We start from the raw sequence: 18,323 nt of genomic DNA on the forward strand, positions 1-18,323 counted from the left end.
CCATGCATTGCTGTTTCCCCAGCCAAGACATGGAAGCAACCTAAATACCCATTGACAGAGGAATGGATAAAGAACATGTGGTACATGTATACAATGGAATATAACTCAGCCACAAAAAGAATGAAATAATGTCATTTGCAGCACCCAGCTGTGATATTTACTAGATGTTTGATCTTGGGTACATCACAAAGTTTTTCTTGGATTTTTAAGTATGTCTCAATGTTAGAGACAATAGTGACGATGGCTTATCAGAGTCGATAAGAAAATTAAATGAAATAACCTGTGTGAAAGTACTAGAGTCATATATTGAAAGTGCTCTTTACGAGACTGTACTGCTACCCAAATTTCTTCCTGAGTCTCAGTCATCTGGACTCTCTATTTGTCTTTACTTACATGTAGCCAGCCTTTGCTGTTGTGAACTGGATCTCAGCAATTGCCTGAAGAATCCAGAGAAGGGAAGGGTAGCCAGTCCGAGAAAATGGCCCCACGTTGCACTGCGTCTGACAGCACTAGGCGTGCAAATAAAAACCGAGTCACTTGGGGTGCAACACAGATTCTGGCAGAGCCTGGAGTGAAAGAAAATGCAGTGGGGCCTAAGGAAAGATGGAGGGGACTAGAGGATGTTCAGCTAACTTTTGCAAGCCGTGTGGGGAAGCAGTGTGGGGTCTTCATTTTTCACTAGTGATTTTTCACCACCTCAGCTCTTCTATTTGTGTTTTCCCTCTTTCTACTGCTTCTTGAGTGTGACTGAGGGGTTCTTCTGAGTTCTGTAGACCTTCAGGTGATCTTGCATTAATCAGACCAGGGATGCTCTTGGTTGGGATGAACCCATGGGTGATGGACTCACTGGACAATGCTTGATTTCTGGTTTTTATGAAATCAACAAGAAATGAAACATGGAGCATAAAATATTAAATGCCCTGTTGGTTTCTAGTTAATCCAATAATCTCATTCTTCATGCTACTATAGATCCAGAATGATACTATCATTATTTGAAGAGATGGAGAATAAATACTAACACCTTCCCAAAACATTGCAGGGCTCTGCAGTTTCCTCTGAAACCTCTTTTCCCTTTGTGGACGGACTTGAACTTGACAGACCATGGAGTGTCATTGAGCATGCCCACTTTCATAGCAGTCTGAGCTTCATAGGCCTTGAACTTATGGCATCCCTTCATGGTGGACATGGCAGAAAGTGTCGGACATGCCATTTTAGACTGAGCTCTGATCTCCAGACTGTGAGTCGTGTAATTCATATCCTCCATGTAGCTTTGCCATTGACAGTTATTAGCCAGAAGTGTTGCTGCCAACACAAGTTTTGAGTAGATTGTGGTATAAACAGATTTCCTCTTTACACATTCTAATCAGTGCAGAAGGATTGTTTTTATTGAAACCGTATCTCAGCCTGTTTCTCCACACATGTAGGCACACATGTACAGAGTTTAAATTGTATTTATGGTTGGTAAATGTTCTAATTATGGAGCTGCATGTGTTCAGAGGGGAAAATTAAATCAGTGAACACGGGAGGCCAGGATGCCCTTCCTGGCCTGGTTTAGGTTCTTTATGGTTTTAGGCTTTGAGAAATCAATGCTGTGAAGCGGTGGGTGACAATCCAGGAAGACATTTGATTCCTGACTGATTTACACTGTTATCTATAGATTCTTTTTTTCTTGATGAGGTGGAATCTGATTCCTTATTGCTTGTGTCTTCTTAATGTGTCACAGAGCAGTTTCCAAAAAGCTATTCTTCTGGAAAATGTCTTGGTCCTCTTTTTCCATATTAGAGTACATGAAATGCTAACATAGAAGAGGGATGTAATTGACGTTGTGCCCACTAACGCCTTCCCACACGACTGCCATGACGATGACAGTGAGTGGATTACTAGTCACCAAGCAGTGCCCAGTCTTTGGAACTCACCTAAGGAGAGATGTGGACATCTTCCCCAGTGCCACTAAGAATGCGGTCCTAACTTTAGCAGGCCAGTGTGCGCTACAGCGTTTTGAAAGTAGCTGCTGCCACTGCTGTAGAGTTAGCTAAAGGATGTTGTAGTTTGCAAAAATGGGCAAAATATGCACTCCAAGGATACGTAGAACATAATCTAGCCAGCTCTACTCAACCACAGAAATTCTGCTGCTTCGGGCAAAATGCCTTCCTGGTGTAAGTTCGAGCTGACAGATTACTGAGGGAAATTTTTGTCTCACCTACACTCCCAGATTATTCAGCTCACTTTTATTATTATTTTTTTAAACACACCACTCAACCCTCCATGCAGACTGTGTGGTATAGACCTGGCACCCTAAACTGAATAATCTCCTTGGTGACGGCCGAAAAGTAAAGGCATCTGTGGCAGTCGGATGGGGTGCCTCAGGTTGGTTCCAGATGTCAAGCTGATTAATGCTAGTCAGGGCTGCCAGCAGCTAGGCCTCGTGAGTGCACAGATCCTGGCGGTTGTGGCATCAGTGGGTAGAGATGTATGCTCATGTACTGAACACACGCCAGTCCTTCTGTAACAGCTCAATAGAATGCCCAGAGGATCATGGATTCTTCCAGCATGTGAACTCCAACACATCAAACTTTTCAGCCATTTTCAAGTTTACTAACCTAGCGGGTTTGTTCCCTTAAATTAACATCAGTATTTCTATGCTAAGAAGTCCAATCTAGGAAGGCCCTAGTGGGAGAAGCCCAAGATAAAGTTTGGATTTTTGTGACAAAAAAGCAATATATTTCTATGATACTTCCAATTTTCCAAAGCATCGTTGTATTCACCTCCTTTCTCACTTGTAGCTTTAATCCCTGTGAAGAAGGCTGAGATAGGTGTAATCATGTAAGTGATCCAGGGTTTGTGTATTGACATACTCTGTGGATATAAGGTGTTATTGACTTTCCCCATCTGCATGAGCCCTGTGAGATGGATGAAAGGTCTACTGAAGGTCATGCAGTTTCATCAGCATGAGAACTGACCCACCACCCTGCTTAAATCAGTGTTTCTCAAAGTGTGGTCCCTGGACTAGTAGCATCAGCATTATCCCAAACATAGTGGGTCAGGACCTCTAGAAGTAGGCCCAGCAATGTATTAACAGAAGCCCTTGAGGTTATCCTACTGCACACTCAAGACTGAGAACCTTGGGCTTGTATCACTAGTTCCCAGCTCAGGTTTCTTGGACTCCAGAGCTCAGTGGACATAATGATCAAACCCCATAAGTGCTCTTCAAAACTGCATGAAACTTAATGAATGAAAATCATACTTTAAAAAAACTGTATATTTTACTACACAGGGCGGATACATGAATGTTGGGAAAGGACACTGATTATTCATCAATGCCATTTGGTATCCTTTCATACATGCAGTCACTCATTTAATCATTTATAGGTTATCTAATATGCTCTGTGCTAGATACTGAGAGATTCAAAGACGGTATAGTCCCTACTCTTTTTTTTTTCTTTCTTTTTTACTTTTTAAATTATGAAAGTATGATGACACATTTACAGGAGACTTGGAAAATACAGAACAAAGTTACATATAGTTCCACTATATATTACAATTATTTTTTAAATAATTAAATATTTTTAGTTGGAATTTCAGTATCAAACTCTCAGAAATTAATAGAATGAATAGACAGAAATGTAGGATATAGTAGACCTGAAAAGTAATGAACCAATTCAACATAATTAAGATTTATACAATTTTCACGTAAGAGGGAGATACAGATTCTATTCAAATTCCCATAGACTATAAATGTGGAGATACTGTGGTCCCTACTTTTGAGATAACATAAGCTTGTAAACAAATTATTGCAATACAATATACTAAGTACCAAAAGGCACATTAAATAGTACTGTTGTAGAAAAAAAAAATCTTCTGAACTTGGGGGAAATAATCTTCAGACTTGGCCACGTTACTGTTACTTTGTTACTTTAGGGCTTTGTGCTTGAACTTGGACAGTTGAGACGGGGAGAGATGGGATGGCAAGACAGCTCCCTCTTGATTCCCAACCACTCAGCTGAGAACTGACAGAAACACGAACCCACCTCTGGGTTCTGGGTTTGCCTTCTTCTTGGAACTTCCTTTGTTTCCTGGGCTATAGCATTTCTGATTATGAGGAGTACAGAGGGAGTGTTTGGAACAGGGTCACAAAGGCTCTGTTAATAAGGAGAACTTGAAAAGGAGACCTGCAACATATTTCTATAGATTTACCTCATCTTTTATTATAATAGGCAGTTACTGAAAAGGTACTTCTCTGTTTAACCAAGGACTTGAAACCAAACGAAATGTCCTCTTGATTCAGAGTCTGCTTGAACATTTCAGTTTTCAGTACAATTACTTTGGAAAATAATAGGTTTAATTTCAGTTCAATTGTTTCACAGGCCTTTGTCTTAAAAAAAAAAAATCTGTGATTATGTGGTGGGGAAAAAAATACTCTGGGTTCATTTTGCTTTCAAATTATAGTGAGGTTTGTTCCTATTTGTCAGTTTCTTGGTTCTAGAATCGTAAGCCTAAGCAGATGCAGGGCCCACCTCTGTGCTTCATCTCAAGTTTACTTTCTGTCTGTAATTCTACTTCTAAATGTCTGTATGCATGAAGTATATCCAGCATAACTAAAACAAGAGGGAAGGGAAGGGGCAGGGCAGAGATGTTAATACCGGGAAACTTGATATGTAACAACTGAAACTTACATGGAGAACATTAGCAATGGCTTTCTTCTGGTGGGGGAGTGCTTCTGGTTCTAAATGAGGTGTTAGTGTTTGTGGGGTGATAACCTTGTCCCACTGAATTATGATGAGAAAACAACCCAGTTGCCTACAGAGCCAAAAACAAATCTCAGAACTGCTTAACTCATCCGTCAAACAAATAGTATTTTAGGAAATGCAGGACAGAGAAAAATGCACAAAAGAAAAGGAGATTTATTTATTTGTACAAAAGTAGAACGACAGGCGTTTGAGTGGATCCAAATAGCATTTAGGGAGGAAAAAAAAAAAATGTGATTCATTGCCAGCTATTAAATCTTGTTTATCCTTCTTTAAACTAACCAGAAACACATTTTGGGAAAACGCTAGTTAACAGTTTAAGCATTGACAGCCTCCTGTTGTGCCGCTTTGGCTTCCCTGCCTTCCAAGGGAAGACGATGGGGTGAAGCTGTGAGCCTTGTTTCCTAAGCCCGTGGCAAGGGACGAATTCCAGTCCTGCCTGTGATGCTCGCCCTCAGACTCTGAGAGAATTCTGTCAGTTTCCTCAAAGAGGAATGCTTGCCTCACGGTGAGGGCAGGAAGGTCTGTGTTTACATGATAGTTTCAGATGAAACACCCTGAAGGACACAAGACATTAATCAAAGACACAATGACTGATGAAGTCATGTGTCCTTTAGAAACTGCCATTTCCCCGGTAGCCAGTCGTTATTACAGTGTCTCCCAGACCAACAGCTGAACTCACCAAAGCTGGCTCCAGACACAGCTCTGTGATCGAAATTCTTCCCAGCACTTGACAAGGATATGTAAAGTTTGCTGAAATCCCACGACCCCCAGGTAGGAGAAGGCCCCTCAGCTTGCAATATATGTGGTGGGGGCCCCTTCCAGCCCTGCCCTGCCTTCTTCCTTCTACAGGGCTGCAAGGGAGTAGCCATCTATGGCTGCTTCTGCTGCCCTATCCCCTCTCCAGCACCCCTTTTTTAAATGTATTAGTATAATTATTTCAGAGAAGGCAATGGCACCCCACTCCAGTACTCTTGCCTGGAAAATCCCATGGATGGAGGAGGCTGGTAGGCTGTAGTCCATGGGGTTGCGAAGAGTCGGACATGACTTCACTTTCACTTTTTCACTTTCATGCATTGGAGAAGGAAATGGCAACCCACTCCAGTGTTCTTGCCTGGAAAGTTCCAGGGGCAGGAGAGCCTGGTGGGCTGATGTCTATGGGGACACACAGAGTCAGACACGACTGAAGTGACTTAGCAGTAGCAGCAGCAGCAGTATAATTATTTGGATTTTCGATGCCCTTAGAATTTAAAGGGGCTGTACCCACCATAGACTGTAGGGATTAACTTAATCAATTATAAAAATATGCACATTTTGGGGGAAAAGCCACTACTATCTTTTTGCAGTCCAAGCAAATCATTCTGCCACCATGGTTATCAGGATTTGTAGTCTTCATACTATCTAGAAAGGTGACTCTGTGAGTTTAAGACCACAAAGAAAGGCCCAACTGGACTCATTGGATCCAAACAACTCCGTTCCTCTTCCCACTGCAGCAGTCTAGGCAGAAGGAAGATTCACACAGTGATTTGCTGACCTTCATGCCTAGAGCACTCGTGGAAGGAACATGCTGTTTGCCCTTGGTGGTCGCCTTCTCTCCTTTTTCCTCATAACCTTCAACTGTTCTCCTTCGCCCAACACATCACATTCCCTCATGTATTTCTATTAATACTATAAATTCCTTGAGGACACAACTTATTTGTTTTTGTACTGTCTTCTCTTAGCAGAGCACGTACCACATAAACTTAGGCATTGAAAAAGAGTGGTCAAAATGTTTTTCTCACAAGTATATAGGGCCTTCTCACCTGCCAGCATCATGAGCCACCTAGGCAGGATCTGGAATTCCAGTTGAGCTATTTCAAATCCTGAAAGATGATGCTGTGAAAGTGTTGCACGCAATATGCCAGCAAATTTGGAAAACTCAGCAGTGGCCACAAGACTGGAAAAGGTCAGTTTTCATTCCAATCCCAAAGAAAGGCAATACCAAAGAATGTTTAAACTACCACACAATTGCACTCATCTCACATGCTAGTAAAGTAATGCTGAAAATTCTCCAAGCCAGACTTCAGCAATATGTGAACCGTGAACTTCCAGATGTTTAAACTGGATTTAGAAAAGGCAGAGGATCAAATTGCCAACATCCATTGGATCATCAAAAAACAAGAGAGTTCCAGAAAAACATCTACTTCTGCTTTATTGACTATGCCAAAGCCTTTGACTGTGTGGATCACAGCAAACTGTGGAAAATTCTGAAAGAGATGGGAATACCAGACCACCTGACCTGCCTCCTGAGAAATCTGTATGCAGGTCAAGAAGCCACAGTTAGAACTGGACATGGAACAACAGACTGGTTCCAAATCGGGAAAGGAGTATGTCAAGGCTCTTTTTTGTCACCCTGCTTATTTAACTTATATGCAGAGTACATCATATGAAATGCTAGGCTGGATGAAGCACATGCTGGAATCAAGATTGCCGGGAGAAATATCAATAACCTCAGATATGTAGATGACACCACCCTTATGGCAGAAAGCGAAGAACTAAAGAGCCTCTTGATGAAAGTGAAAGAGGAGAGTGAAAAAGCTGACTTAAAACTCAACATTCAGGAAACTAAGATCATGGCATCTGGTCCCATCACTTCATGGCAAATAGATGGGGAAACAATGGGAACAGTGAGAGATTTTATTTTCTTGGGCCCCAAAATCATTGCAGATGGTCACTGAAGCCATGAAATTAAAAGATGCTTGCTCTTTGGAAGAAAAATTATGACCAACCTAGACAGCAGATTAAAAAGGAGAGACATTACTTTGCCAACAAAGGTCTGTCTAGTCAAGGCTATGATTTTTCCAGTAGTCATGTATGGATGTGAGAGTTGGAATATAAAGAAAGCTGAGCCAAAGAATTGATGCTTTTGAACTGTGATTCTTGGGAGGCCCTTGGACTGCAAGGAGATCTGATCAGTCCATCCTAAAGGAAATCAATCCTGAAATTCATTGGAAGGACTGATGCTGAAGCTGAAGCTCTGATACTTTGGCTACCTGATGCGAAGAACTGACTCATTTGAAAAGACCCTGATGCTGGGAAAGATTGAAGGCAGGAGGAGAAGGGGATGACAGAGGATGAGATGATTGGATGGCATCACCGACTCAATGGACATGAGTTTGAGTAAGCTCCGGGAGTTGACGATGGACAGGGAAGCCTGGTGTGTAGCAGTCCATGGGGTCGCAAAGAGTCTGACACAACTGAGTGACTGAACTGAACTGAGGCAGGATCTGCACAGATTCAAGGTGGTAAGACACACTTCCCCCCAGATAGCTGCCCAGTACCTAGTATTTGGATGAGTCTTCTTTTTTCATTTTAATTAACTCTAGAAACAACATTTCAACCTTTTCCACCACTATCACCATCCCATCACAAGAACAAAAAAGCGTCTCTCATCATCATCCTGTGGGTTTCCTGAGCATCTACATTTTGAAGATGAGAATCCATCTGAACTATTACAACAGTACCTACAGAATTTCTTGGATGAAAGGAACAACATAAAATATCTTGAGAGGTCAGAGGAAGACAAACTTCGATTGGAAGAAAGGTGTGCATTCTCTTCCAGCTGTTTGGCAGTTGACAGAGGGAATGAAGACAAAGGTATAGAAAGGAATGAAGAGCGTCATGGAATGAAGGAAAATATGGGCAGGAGATGGACCAGGCAGAGTGTTAGCAGGGGGGTCCAGCCTCGTAGATCTCTGGCTTTCATTGCAGAACACAATGATAAAGGGAGGAAAGACTTTAGAAAGTAAATCATTGAAGTTTCCAGGCACTATAGACTGTGTTCCTCCAGAATTCGTATGTTGAAACCTAATCCTCAATGCAGTGGTATTTGGAGGTGGGCCTTTGGAAGATGATTAGGTCATGGGGTGGAGCCTTCATGAGTGGGATTAGTGCCCTTATAAAAGAGGTCCCAGAGAGCTCCCTCATCCCTTCCACCAAGTGAAGACACAATGAGAAAATGGCTGTCAGCAGTCAGCAAGAGAGCTTTCATGAGAACCTGACTGACACCCTGAGCTTGAACTTCCAGCCTCTAGAACTGTGAGAAATAATTTTCCATTATTTTTAAACCACTCAGTCGATAGTATTTTGTTACAGCAACCTGAATTAAGACATTGGAATACAGTAGTGGGTTAAAAAATCTCATCAGCCCTTTGCACCTATTCACTTGGCCACCTGACCCATGTTTTGGTGTTTCTGGAAAGAGCAGTGCTGAATGGGCTGTGGATGGGACCATAGGTTCAGGAGAGGAGCTGAGCTCACAGCTGGAGGCAGTGGGAACTGCCTCCAAGGGCCCTCTGACTCTGGCCTGGCTTCCTTTGTCACCTCACCTTCTTCTTCCTCTTTCCAGGAAGGCTGTGGTCTTCATCACATTCCAGCAGGAGACATGGACTCACATCAAGCCATCACACTGAACCCTCTGTGCTTAGAGCTTCGTATCCAGGAGCATGACAGCAAGGACTATATCGTCATTTGGCTCCATACTCCTGCACTGAGAACAAGAATCTCAAGAAGTGATGAAGTCTGTGACCCAGCAATTCCACTCCAGGTACCCATGGAAGAGAACTGAGAACACATACATATAAATGTGACCGCGGTGCTATTCATAACAGCCAAAACGTGGGAACAGTCCAAATGTTCATCAGCTGATGGCTGGAGGAACAAATGTGCTCTGTCCATACCCTGGATTATTATTAAGCTCGAAAGGAAATAGAGTAATGATACATGGTATAAGATGGATGAACCTTGGAAACATTACGCTAAGTGGAAGAAGCCACATACAAAAGGCCATATACCATGTGATTCCATTCTGATGAAATATATAAAATCAGCAAACCCACAGAGAATGAAAGTAGATTTGTGGTTGCAGGAGGCTAGGGGATGGAATAACGGGACACGTGTGTGTGCATGAATTTGCTTCAGTCGTGTCTGACTCTTTGTGACCCTCTGGACCATAGTCCGCCAGGCTCCTCTGTCCATGGGATTCTCTAGGCAAGAATACTGGAGAGGGTTGCCATTTTCTCTTCCAGGGCATCTTTCCCACCCAGGGATTGAACTTGTGTCTCTTGTGTCTCCTTCTTTGTCAAGTGGGTTCTTCACTACTAGCGCCACCTGGGAAGCCCAGAATAATGGGAGTGGCTGCTGATGGGTATGGGATTTCTTTTTTGGGTGATCAAAACGTTCTGGAAGTAGGTAGTTGTGATGGTTACCCAACATTGTGAATATACTAAAATGCACTGAATTATACACTTTAAAATGATGCATTTTATCTCAATAAAAAATGCAATTAAAAAAAAAAAACGTAATGAAATCAAGTTGCTGGTGAGCAGCAGTCCCCTTTCCTTCTTTCTTCCCTTCCTCAGCCAGCTGGGAACCTTGTTCAAACACTTGTACACCCTAGATCTGTATTTTCAGCTCTTCTATTGACTCTTCCATCTTTTCTTCACTTTCCAACCACTTCTCTGCCTTTAGGGACCATCCTTTGAGAGTCAAGTGTGTATTCAGTTCTGAGTATTCCTTCTGGTGCCTGCAGTCTGCCTCGGGTCTTTGGGACTGGGTTGATCTAGATAGAAATCCCAAATCACCACTCTGTCTCTGGGAACACTACACCTCTGAGCCGCTCTCTATGGAAGCTGGATTTCTCAAACGTTGGAAAGCAGCAGGGAGGCTGGTTTAAGAGACTGACTGATAAACAAGGCCTGGCAAAATGCCAGTTTGGGCAGTCTGGGTTTTGTTGGTATTTTGCTGCTGTCATTTCTGCTGTTATGAAACAAGCCTTGGAGTAAAGAGTTTCCTCTATTACCGGGTTTCTGAGGACCCCTCAGTTTGCTCCTTTACCTGTTCCCTCCGCAGCAGGGGCCAGCACAAGCCCCTCCCACAGGCTGCTTGTGTGGAATCCACACATCTATTTAGCTGAAAGCATGAGAGTTCTTCAGGGTACAAACCTCATGAAAGTAGCAGCTGGGGCACTCATTGTGCCCATTCTGAGGGCTCCTGGCTGCAGTCCTACGCCATCCCTGCCCACCTCACACATGGGACTTCCTGCTTTGCTCTCTGGATAGATGAAGGTGCCTCAATCTAGGTGTTTCTAGTCCTTGCTTATCTTTCACTCATTTCTAATAAGCACGTCCAGGAGCACTTTTATCCCCATAGATGAATCTGAAGGACAGACAAAATGGGAAGCTTCTTATCATAAAAGTTCTGGAGGAAAAGGGAAATCATATCCCACCCTGGCTTTTAAGCAGCATGCTGAGATGTGAGGCAAATGAGGTAGTACTGCCTTATCCAGACCAAAATAGTTTAAGCTGGTTAATAAAAATGAAAGCTTTGGGGTTTATTTTCTTAGCTGACAAATAAAGCTCAGAATAGTGAAGTGGGTTGAAAAATATTCAAGTGATTCACATCAGAATGCTGGCCGTTGGTTAGTCTACAAGGAGCACCAGTAGAACAAGCCAGGTCATTATCTGCAGATTTATTGGAAACACACAGCCCTAATCATTAACAGCTTACTGAGCTACCTCCTACCAGCCAAAGAGAAGATATTTTTGGAGTCAGCATTATGTCTTTCTCAATTGTGTTCGTGGATTAGTCAGAATGCTGTGGTGTAAGTAACAGACAGAGATTCTGGATGAACCAAGGAAAAGGGATTTTACTGATGTCTATCTGATGTTCAAAGATTGACAGGGAGCCTGGAGAACCAGGCCTGGGGAGAACAGTAACCAAGACTGCTCCAGAATGAGGAAACTTGTAGAATGGGAATGATACCATAGCTGGAACAGTTGGGATAAGGCATGGGCGCCACCCTTGGGTCACTCAAGATTCAAAGTCTCGAGAGGAAGCATCCAGTTGGTTGAGGCTTTATTGCAAGTGTGCCAGTCACTTTACTACCATAATGAAAGGGAAAAGCATCTCATCTCTCAGCTTTTGTATAGGAAGTGGGTGTCATCCCATCAAAACTACAGGCACTTCCCTGGTGGTCTAGTGGTCAAGAATCCACCTTGCAATGCAGGGGACGCAGTTTCGATCCCTGGTTGGGGAACTAAGACCCCACATGCCTGAAGCAACTAAGCTGCACCTAGCAAATCCTGTGCACTCTGAGCAGCAGAGATCCTTCGTGACGCAGTGAAGATCCTGCCTGCCGCAACTGAGACCCGATGCAGCCAAATAAATAAATATTAAAAAAAAAAAAAAGGATTGGATCAAAACCAATCATCGCTTCTTTCATTTGAAGCAGAAAACCACTTGAAACAAATGACCATAGCTTCTCTGTGAAAGAGTGTCCAGTTATCTGTAGGAAGTGTTTACAATGAGGCCTTAATTTTCTGGGCATTCTGGCAAAGGTGATGTATGAGGATGAGCTAAAGGAATATCTGAAACTCTTACTGGCGCTCCCGCTCAACTGGTTGGTGCAGGCTTGGCTGTGTCAGTGGAGACGACGTGAGCTAGTATTTACACACAGACAAATGACACGTGTATATAGCAGTCAATCAAAGTAGGTAAAGGTGAGCTGAATAAACCTCCTTTGTGAGGGACTTCAGCCATTTTTTTCCATCAAAAGACTTAATAGGTGATGAGCCCTTCCGGTACTGAGAGGTAGGAGACTCGCAATGCACTTAGAACCTCTGTGGACTCCATCAGCATTCACAGTATATGTACATATGCTGTTAGCCAGGGCCAGCAGCATGGCACCTGAGGAGCAGCAGCCCACCATCCTGAACAAGCACTCGGCCCATGAGGGCCCTTCTGGGTAAGCCTGCGTAGGGCATGGTAAGCAGTATTGTTAAGTGGGCTGTTTACTTTGCCTCTCCTATCATTTACACTTCGTTCTGGCGAAAAAAAAAAAAAAAAGTGTGGAACGTTGATGGCTGAAAAAGATCTACCATGATGGTGCCGGACCTGTTCCAAAGAAACTAAGGCAATGATCATGTTGGACCACACTGTAAGCTTTACAGCAACCCATGTTCCCCTAAGGATGTGGTTGAGCAAACATGGGATAAAGTTCAGCAGGCAATTAGGAATTGCAAGTCTTGTGACATTGTGGAAGAGATCTGAAATATCACAGCAGCCTTGGGAGACTTAGTAACAATTATATGAATGGGAGCTGGAAGAACTGCCCCCAGAGACATGTCATGACTTCAGGGGACTGGAGAAGATTGGGTGTGTGCTTGCCACAGCATAGTTTTCTCGGAGCATGGAAGGAGGGAGCAGGCGGTGCTCCCTCTCCCAGAAACACCTCCTCACTCGAGGAAGGTGCCTGCCTTGAGTAGCTGCTCTTTACCCACTGGTTTCTCAGATAATTGACTCAGCTTTTCACTCTTGCAGAGCGAGTCAGCAAGGCTTTCAGAGAGGAAAGTTTGTTTGTCTATATAGTATTCAGCATGGTTTTGTGGTTGCAATAGATATTCCATTAGGATTCTTGGTGGATAAACCACAGATAACATTCTCCATGCCTCTTTGCATGTAATCTTAATAATGGAGTGCTTGGCCAATATTTTATTGATTATTGAGAATTAGGAATAATAATGGTTGTGTTTGTTGGAGAGCATCTGGGGAAAGATAATTAGAAACATATTTTGTCACGGCAATGAAACAATTGTCATGTTAGTTTTTTAAAGAATTCTTCTAAAAGAATTAGGATTACTTCTTTTTTAAGAACAGCTTCTAAAATAAAGATCATGATATAATGCTAAAAATTAATGTTTTGCTTGGGCAACTTAGAAATAAGTTCGTGAGAAGTAGAATACTATTAATAATGAAGAACTAAAACGTAAGCTTAGCTGTTATTGTTATGCGGACCCACCTCCAGAAAATTTGGCTTCCAGGAATGGGCACACAGAATAGAATCCAACTATTCAGGTTTATCCCATGTTTTTGGGCTTCTTAATATAATAATCATGCATTTTAATATAAGTTTATATAACATTCTGGAGATACTTAAAGTCTATGTCAGTTTGAAAAGGATTTAAATAGCAGCATCTAAATTGTTTTCATATATAGTGTAGCTTAGTGAAAGTGAAAGTGAAGTTGCTCAGTCATGTCTGACTCAGTCGTGTCCAACTCTTTGTGACCCCATGGACTGTAGCCTGCCAGACTCCTCCCTCCATGGGATTCTCCAGGCAAGAGTACTGGAATGGGTTGCCATTTCCTTCTCCAGGGGATCTTCCCGACCCAGGGATCGAACCCGGGTCTCCCGCATTCCAGGCAGATGCTTTAACCTCTGAGCCACCAGGGAAGCCATAGTCCTAGACAACTTGATTTTTTAATTATAAATCTCTAGGGCCAGCTTAGGATGGATTCTTTGTAAAATCAAACATTAAAATAGAATCAATATTATGCCTATGACTTCATATATTCCTTTGGTATAGATTTATAGGGAATATAATTTCAAATCTCTGTTAATACATGATTCTTCGCATTTCTCAAGCTTTAATATAACGGTGTAAAAACCACAGCATTTTAGCATGATGGAAACTATCATTGATTGGAGTGAGCACCAATCAGAAGGTTATTGTAATAATTTGAGCAAAAAATGCCAGTGGAGCTAGTAAGAAGTAGCTGGATTGTTAATAGTTTTCAAAAGAAGACTCACCAGAATTTGCTGGTGGAGTCCTTGTGAGTGTGGAAAGAGGACTCAAACATGGCTCCAGGGTTTTTGCTCTGAGCAGACAGAACAATGAAGTTGCCGTTTACTGTCAAAAGAAGAGCTATCAGAAGAGTAGATTTTAGGGTAAAAGTCAGGAGTTTGGTTTTGGACTACTAAGTTTGAGATAACTTTAAGACTTCTAAGGGAAGATGCCAAGGAATTCACTGGAATAAAAGTCTGACATTTAGGTGAGAGGTCTGGGCTGGAGGTAGAAATCTGCACATCATCAGTGCGTATGTGTATTGGAAGACTTGAGAGTGCGAAAGGATGAGGACCAAGGATGGAGAACCTTGGGACGTGCCAAGATTCAGAGATCAGGCAGATGCATGGAATCAGCAAGAGTTAACTCTGAAGTGGCCAGAGAGGGAGGGAGAGCCCAGGGAGAGTGGCGTCCCAGAAGACAGGACAAGGATGTTGTTCAGGGAGGGAAGAGTAATCACCTTTGTCAGTTGCTCCTTAAAAGATGAGAAAAATAACTGAGAAACAGACTGCCCTAGTTTGTCCAGAAGTCCCCCAGTTTGGGCTACAAGTCCTCAGCCAGCTGGGATGGTTGGTCACTCTACCAGTGAGAAATGGCCATTCCTTAGCAACATATGGGTCAGGAGTGATTTAGGCACGGTAAGTTTGTGTGGAATAGTGGGGACAAGTGTGGACAAAACTGAGTGGAGTAAGTTGGTTTTAAGAGAGAAAAGGTAGATTATTGTTACATCAGGTGTTTGTGTGTGTGTGTGCGTGCGTGCACACTCAGTCATGTCCAACTCTTTGCAGCCCCATGGACTGTAGCCCTCCAGGCTCCTCTGTCCATGGGATTTTCAGGCCAGAACACTGGAGCAGGTTGCCACTTCCTACTCCAGAGGATCTTCCCGACCCAGGGATCAAACCCATGTCTCTTGTGTCTCCTGCATTGGCAGGTGGATTCTTTACCGCTGTGCCCCCTGGGAAGCCCAGGTGTTACATCATACATATTACAATACCATTACTTCATTATTCTTACATAAGCTTAATATGTTATATACAAAAATTTTTTTATTTTTTACAGATGAATTCTGAAGTATTTAAGAGAAAAATATTATGTTATCTAGGACTTTCTTTAAAACACTTCAGCAAGGACAAAGCAAATAAGTTATCTCACCTATAATAATAATAATAATTGTTGTTATTATTATTATTTTGGCCATGCCATGCAGCATGTAGAACCTTAGTTCCCTGACCAGGGATCGAACCCATGCCCCCTGCATTGAAAGTATGGGGTCTTAACCACTGGATGGCCAGGGAAGTCTGTCGCTTATAATTATTAAGTCTGGGTAGTATAATTATGAGGTTCATTATAATATTCTCTATGTTTATATATGATTGAAATTTTTCATAATAAAAAGTTTTTAAAAATTTAAAGGAAGTGAATGGGTGAAAAGGAATTAGAGGCAGCAGGAATAAACAACCTTTTGAGGAGGTGGACTGTAAAGGAGAGTAAAGAAATGGGCAGTACCTGGATTGGTCTCTGTATTTCGTTTTGTCTTCGAGCCGGGGGAAGTTGCAGTTTGTTTGGATGCTGAGGTGGACACACTGATGAGGCAGGCAAGGCGAGGCAAATGCAGGTGTGCTGGCCTTGCTGGAGTAGGGAGAGGGGGTGGGGCAGGCGGGGCACAGGTGTGACATCATTGGTCTTAGTGACAATGGTGCTGAGCTTGTCTGCAGTCAGTAGGGATCCTGTGATGATTGGCTATAAATTCCAGAGGGCATCCAGTGGAGGTGTCTGAGGTTGGGAAGGTGGGGAGTTGGTCAGACTGAGGGGATATACCAAGATCTGTGGGAGTGAGTCCTAGTGAGAGGGATGGTTTGGGATCTTGGGATTCTGGTCATGATGGGTAAATATCCAAGAAGTCAACATGGGTTTGGGTATCATGGGATTAGCCGTATCAGGCAGATGTGAGGGTGAGACTGAGAGTTATGGGGAGAGAGGAGGCTCGTAGAGGGTGGGCCATCAGGAAGCATAGGAAACTCTGCAGCTGTGTCCTCCCGCCCCAGGCCCCAGCTGACTAAGTCCCAACGCTATCTCTGGCTCAACCTGTGGGGTTGGGACCCAGTGATGTTCTTATCAGAAAGAGGAGGGGAGGGAAAAAGGAAAAAGCAAGAGTCAGATACTAAGGAGGGCTTCCCAGGTGGTACAGCTGTTAAGAATCCACTTGCCAATGCAGGAGATGCAGAAGCCTTGGGTTCGATCCCTGGGTTGGGAAGATCCCCTGGAGGAGGAAATGGCAACCCACTCTAGCATTCATGCCTGGGAAATGCTATGGACAGAGGAGCCTGGCAGCCTACAGTCCATGGGGTCACAAAGAGTCGGGCCCAACTGAGCACACACACAGAATATACTAAGGGAAATTAGAGACGTCTTTCAGCTCCCAGACCTGATAAGGTCAAGATGAGAACGTTATAAAAACCAAAAATGCTAATAAATTTACTGGTGGGTCACAAGGCCATTAAGTTCAAGTTCAGGAATTTAATCTCTCCTTTGGTCATTCTGTAGACTTTCCAGGGGCAGAAAATTTGTCATGTGAAATGGAGTGTTCTTCCTTATGAGTTTGTAGGTATGCTGATTAGAATTTATGAAGACGTGGAGCTTTATCTTTTATCTGTTATCAAAATGAAAGATATAATGCTTAGCGGCTTTCCAGTACTTTCTCAAAAACTTGTGAACATATCACTAGGACCTCAAAAATAATTGTATTGGATCTATAAAGACACCTGTGTACCAGGGCCTTCTGTGGTGTGCCTTGCTGGAACCTGTGCAGGAGGACCTGTGCAGCTCCAAGCCCATCTCCAGGCAAAGCTCTCTCTGACCCACGTACTCCAGACTCCCGGTTCCGTGAAGTTCTGCGGAAGCCCTCACACAACCCAGTGATAGCCCTCACACCACTCAGGTGACCCCTGAAAGCAACCTTTGGTTGTTTTGCCTGAGTCTCACATCTCTGCACAGATGGTTTCTCATGGTCCTTCAAGGAATCTATTATTTTGAGTCTCACACATTCCTTGGCATAAAGTAGGTATTTAGTGAATATCTGTTGCATGAAGATAAAAGAAATGCATGAGCTTATTTATTTATTGAACACCTTATGGGTTGCAGACATTGTTTTAGGTACTAAGGAAATGCTTGTAAATAAAAGAAATAAAAATCTCTGCCTCACTCTCACGGGTCTGACCTTTTAGAGGGAGGGAAGCAATGCATGTTCTTACAATACATGAGGAGGGAGCAGGGTGGCAAAAACTGAACTGCAAAGTGAAGTCTTACTGAGTGCCTATCATGTGCCAGTTGTTTTAACCTGCCATCTAGAACTTCCCTGGTGGTCCAGTGGTTAGGACTCCACCCTTCCTCTACAGGGGGCATGAGTTTGATTCCTGGTCAGGGAACTAAGATCCCGCATGCCTCATGGTGTGGCCAAGAGAAAACAAATGTCTAACATGCCACCGGGATGGCATCACCAACTTGATGGACGTGAGTCTGAGTAAACTCCGGGAGATGGTGATGGACAGGGATGCCTGGCATGCTGCGATTCGTGGGGTTGCAAAGAGGCGGACACGACTGAGTGACTGAACTGAACTGAACTGAATGCAGTAAGTAGTATTGATCCCCATCTGAGAGATATGCAAACTGGGGCTCAAAACGGCGAGATTCCCAAGATAATGGTGCCAAATTGGCAGAGCAGGAATTAGAGTGCAGATCTCTCTGACTTCAGGGCCCAGATTTCTCACCAGTACACTGCCCTGCTTCTCAGTCCCTGTTGAGCACTAGGAGGAGCATTTCTGTTGGGAGCGTAGGTTCACCGGTAAATCTGGAATCCTCCGTTCTCTCTCTCTGTCATGGACGGGAGCTAACTGAATAGCAGACACCTCTCTTGCAACCA

The sequence above is a fragment of the Bos taurus genome, chromosome 20, assembly GCF_002263795.3.
Source record: "Bos taurus isolate L1 Dominette 01449 registration number 42190680 breed Hereford chromosome 20, ARS-UCD2.0, whole genome shotgun sequence".
Taxonomy (NCBI): Eukaryota; Metazoa; Chordata; class Mammalia; order Artiodactyla; family Bovidae; genus Bos; species Bos taurus.